This window comes from Microtus oregoni, unplaced genomic scaffold, assembly GCF_018167655.1.
Source record: "Microtus oregoni isolate MIOR12 unplaced genomic scaffold, Mior012 000019F_ref0000042, whole genome shotgun sequence".
Lineage (NCBI taxonomy): Eukaryota > Metazoa > Chordata > Mammalia > Rodentia > Cricetidae > Microtus > Microtus oregoni.
Window position 1 is genome coordinate 30,684,655 of NW_024543078.1, and position 6,000 is coordinate 30,690,654.

Genomic DNA, 6,000 nt, shown 5'->3' on the forward strand with positions numbered 1-6,000 from the left:
TTCATGCCTTTAGAATCAGTATTACCTCTGTGACTCTTATACTACTAAGTTTGGCTACACAAGGCAACACAAGGTAGAACCTGGACTACATTTTGAACAGCTGCTGTGTGCTGACTCTGAGGAAACACTTCCAAAAAGACTCACCTCAGCGATTCTGATGTCATCTGAGTCACAGATTATTCTCCAACCCTAGATGACCAGTATCAATTATCCTAGTAAAGCAGATATTTTACTTTAATGGTTCTTTTTAAAAAATTTAGATGTAATATAATTTAAACCGTTATCCCTGCACTTTCTTCTCTCCAAACCCTCCCAAATACTATTCCTTGCTCTCTTTCAAATTCATGGCCTCTATTTTTGTTAACTGCTATTACACGCATATATGTATTTACATATATTCTTAAATATAATCATCTCAGTCTAAATAACATTACTTATATGTATGTTTTCAGGGATGACTATTTTGGTATTGGATAGTCAATTCGTGTATGCTTGCCCTGTGAAGACTATTTTTCATGCTCTCAACATTCTTTAGTTGTCTACAATTATTTGGGTAGAGTTAAGGCTATTTTTCCCCATTCACTTATCTATTGGTACCTCCCTTGTTTAGTTCCTGTTAAGTCAGACATGTTGGTGTGACTTTATGCATATAGCTTTTGATATGGTTTTGATATTTCTGTGAATAAAAACTGACCAAGGCAACTAACAGAAAAAAATACTTGACTTGGGTCTTGCTTATAGTTTCAGAGGGTGGGGAGCATAGTGGCACATAGTCAGACATGGTGTTAAAGAAGTAACTGACAGAATAGCATTCTGATGCAGCATCCAGAGAAACATAAGCACTGGCCCTCCCATAGGCTTTTGAATCCTGGATGCCTACCCCCAGGGACAACTCCTAATCCAAGGCAATGTTTACTCTAACAAGGCAGCATCTCCTAATCCTTCCAAATAGTTCACCAACTGGGAACTAAGCTGCAAATATGTATATCTATTGGTAGAATTCTTAGTCAGTCCACCACATTCTACTTCCAGGTCACCATAGGCTTGTAGCCATATCATAATGCAAAGTGCATTCATTCGAACTTCAAAAGTCCCCATAGTCTTTCATAATCTCAACATGGGCTAAAATAATGAAGTCCAATTTTTTCTGAGAATCTAGGTAATCTCTTCAGTTTAATCTTCAGTAAAATCAAAATAAAAGACTAGATTACATACTTCTAACACACAATGACACAGAGTATACATTATCAAATCAAAATGGAGGGAAGAGAGCATTCTGGAGAAACACTGACCAATAGCAACATTGAAACCCAGCACGGCAAACTCCAAATTCTACATCTCAATGTCAAATGAGAAAGAACACTTCAAATCTCCAATTCCTTTCAGTTTTATTGACTGCAACACACCTCTTTCTTGGGCTCATTCCGTACCCTGTTAGCAGCTGTTTCTAGCATGCATCCCATTGCTCTGACATCGCCAACATCTTAGGGTCTCTAATACAAAACCAGCCTTTACCTTCAGAGCTTTATGTAATGGCCTCTCTGATCCTCCATCCAGGAACTTCCTCTCAGGAACCCCTTAGCCATACAGGGAGATTCTATAACCCCTTTCCTGTATCTTTGTCTCTAAATTCAGAACCACATGGCCAAACTGCCAGCTTTGTCTGCTTGCTAGGACTGGAACCTGGGTCTCATCTTGACTTGCATTTGCATAGGCTTTCCATTGTTGATGATTTCCTTTGAGCCTTAAGTTTTCCTTACATAAATTTTCACTAGTTGGAAGCTTATCTGGGTGGGGTCTTACCCTAAGAGTACCGCCCCTTTTATTTATAAGAATCAGGCCTTTCTTATAATTTTATCTCCTGAGCACAAGACTTGGTTCCAAAGATACATTTCCTGGTGCTTTTTTTCTTATTTTGCTCTCAAACTGTACATTTTATATTTCCCTTTGTCCTGCTTTCCCTTTTTCACTGTAGACCTGCATAACACTGATCACTAATAGCCACATGACACAGTCAATAATAGACTGTCTTAAAACATCCTTTAATCCAAAACACTTCAATTTAGCCTCCTACAAAATTCTGAGATGAGGGCTAAAGTCAGGCACATTTGTCGTGAAAATATCATAAAATGATCTTTAGAATAACTGATAATAGTCTTTCCATGTTAGAGAAAGTGTGTCACTGAGGGTAGACTTTGGGGTTCCAAAAGCACAAACCAACCCCAGAGTCTCTTACTCTGCCTGCCTATCAGGGCCTAGCTCCCATGTACTGCTCCAAGACCACATGTGACATCATGCTCCCTGCCATGATGATAACAGACTAGGCCTCTGAATCTATAAACAAGTTCCCAATTAAATACTTTCTTTTGTAAGTTTTCTTTGTCGTGATGTCTCTTCAAAGCAGTAGAACAGTAACTGTGTAACTAAGACAGCTGGAAATCATTGACTCATTTTAATATAAGATTTGCTAGTAATATGTTCTTTACTAGCATTAGTATTAGAGCAATATCGAATATTATTTGAGGTATATTCCTTAAATAGAATCACGTTTTGGAAATTTAGTTTTACCGGATTAATGGGTTAATTATTTTAATGACAATAATAGCTAACAATAGAATTGTCACAAACATCTAGGTCTCCACAATTGACATTGCATTTTAGAAGAAACAATATTTGGTACTAGAATTCATTTTTGTATCAAAAATTGTGATTATTTAATGACTCTACCATTAAATTCCAAACAATTCCTATATAAAACAAAGATTAATTTAAGGCCTTGTTTCTTGCAATATATATTTTTGTTAAACATTTTCATGTAATAATATTCTGATCACGTTCATTCTCTCTCCCCACTACATCCTTCCAAGTACTTGCTCTCTCTCTCTCTCAAAATACCAAATAAGAACAAAATACAAAACAAAAAATAAAACCTAAAACAAGCAAAATACTAATATGACCATAAGTACCCAAATAAAACCCAAACCCTACAAAAACTAGAGATCACTTTGTGAATTTAAGGATGTTTTAATACTTAAGAATGTTTAATGAAACGAATTTGACAAGGTACTTGTTTTAATTAAAAAGTCAAACTTTCCTTGTATTATTTTTCCAATAATTCATTAAAACAATAAATACTCATATTGTTAACCAAAAATCTCACAGGAAATTTAACAAACATGAATAGAAACAGGATAAAATTTGTGTTAAAACCAGTCTTCGAGATTTAACTGCTATTTTAGTCCCAACCATGTTTCTTCTAGACAATGAAATAAAACTGCACAACTCCTCAGAAATTCTAAATCTGCCTGTTTTTAAAAGTCCTCCAGGAACTCTCAAACTTTTTGCAACTACTGGGACAAAAGAGTATTGGTTGTTTGTTACTCAAATTTAAAATAACTATCTCCATGGCAGATATTTCCAAAATAACCCAATGAAATCCTTGGTTTGCCACATTCCATGGAGTATGATGAAGTCACTTTCCTTATTTAGAACCTGGATAATCTCAAACATGGAGATTGTCCTTTCTGGTCTGGTCATGTCACCATGAGAGAGACTGTGCAGAGAAGGTTTCTGACAGACAGCTCATGCTCCACCTACTGCATCACCTTTTCCAAACGTGTCTGGATTCCTTTGGAAACAAATTAGATTCTCCTCATCACTGCCTACAAGAAGTAAATGTCTCCTGAGTTCCACATGGCAAAGGTATGTTTAATTAGGCTTAACACAAGCCAGAGGTAGAGGCTTCTGTTTTGTTCTTTGTTGGTGTTTTGTGTGTTGCTTTCATTGGTTAATGAATAATGAAACTTCCTTGGCTTAGTTGATAGGGTAGAACTTAGGTAGGTGCGGGGGACAGAAGTGAATTCTGGGAGGACAAAAGCAGAGTCAGAGAGAAGCCATGGCTCCTCCACCTCAGACGGATGCTGGTTAGAATCTTGCCAGTAGGCCACAGCCACGTGGTAATACATAGATTAGTAGAAATGGGCTAAATCAAGATGTAAGAGTTAGCCAATAAGAAGTTAGAGCTAATGGGCCAGGCAGTGTTTACATTAGTACAATTTCTGTGTGGTTATTTTGGGTGTAAGCTAGTCAGGTAGCTGGAACAAACAAGCTGCCTCTCCCTTGTTACACTTTGTTGCAACAAAACTCTAAAAATCAGTTTCTGGCAGGCATTAGGTTTTCCATGACCAGTAACTGGTTTTCTTTCATCTTCTCTTGGACCATGTGATTTTCTAAAGAAATGGAATTTTAGCTGTGTTATGACCTTCCATTTGTCTTACCTGGAAACAGGAAATACACTTTGACACAACCTTATTTGAATTTGCCAAGGTAAATTCACCTTCTTATCAGACTATCCAAAACATGATTTAAGAAGGTGGGATTTAAAAAAAAGTGATTACTTTGCTTCTGGAGCCTGTTTCCTTGAATAATGTCTCTTGACAGTCATTGTTTCAAAGCCTAGACAAAGACAGAATTTCTGGATATGTATGCCAGGCAAAATAAAATGAATCACAACCACCCTTAAAGCATTTTTGAAGACTGAGATTAAAGTGAAGTGTATTATAGGGAAATTTACATTATGGATTCCATTCAAATTAACATTACATATTAAGCATGTCAAAGTCTACTTTTCACTGTCATTAATATTAAAATAGTGACACACTGTTGCCAAATGAATCAAAAAAACTACTAATGTGAGAAACAGGAGAAAAGAATGGATTTCAATTCTATTCTCTCTCAGTCAAGCAAATCGCTGCATAATTTTTTAGAGTTTTTTTTTTATGTTTCTGGAATTGAATTCAAAGCTTTAGGCCTGTTAGTCAACTGTCCTACCTCTTTTATAATACTCTATCTTGATGGTTCTGCTGTTACTATTTGGAAAATAAAGTAAATATTATAGAATTGGAGAATCAGACATATTTATAATCCATTCATGTCCAAGTAAGTTATGTTTTGATTAGGAAAAAAAAGGTAGGAATCAAATGAGATCATCTGAGTTCACAGTTGCACACTCTTGTGCGTTTTGTCTAGATGTTGTCCTTTATTCTGTCTCCAACTCATCCCTTCCACTTTTCCAGAGTAAATTCTATCTTGATAAGCTTGGGACACTGAATTCAGCAAAAAACTGGGGTGATCCATTCACACAGAAAGACATGCCCATTCTGAGGCCAAGAGAATAAAAATTCCTCCCTATCCACAGGTTGTAAAGGGTTCTTGAGAGACTACAATTATCAACTTCCTTCAGATATCCTGGGTACATGGATATCTTCTTGCAGGACTGGCCCTCTTGGTGATGACTATCTAGGAACAATTTATGCCAAGACACAGGGTCCTGATGGCTGATGAGAAGAGTCAGCTTCACTGGCACATAAACTGTATTGGTGGGTGGAACTATTTGGGGCTTTTACCTTTCACCTTTGCTTAAGTGCAGAGCTGAAATAAGGTTATTTGTTTACTATCAAATGCTGCACAATGATGAGAAACGTCTTCCTTATTTTCTAAAACTCCCTGTTGTAAAGAGTATGTTTCTCCATTTAGCTTAGTTATTTTAAATTTAGTTTAGTAGCCTATTTTTGACTCCATAAAACCATATGCAGATCTTATAAGTTTTGATAATTTATGAAACTCAATGTGAATGAATTATCAGGACAAAAAAAAGAATTTTAAGAAAACCTAAAGACATTCTATTAGACATTCATTATTTAATCATGATTTACTTTTTATCAGTAATTTTTGTTTTGTTACATACTGAAAAAACACAGAAAATTTTAAAAATTAAAACCTAAATATTATTCCTTGAACATATCTGTGTAGGTGATAAATATAGGGGATTATGTTTATTTAATTCTAGTACTCTATTATTACTGTCAATAGAAACTAAGTGAAAATTGGATAAAAATTTTGATTGTATACATTACTAAGTATAGAATTTTTAACACTAACATTTCAATGTTTAAAGATTTTAATATGACTAATAAATGTACTTGCTTAATAATCAATATC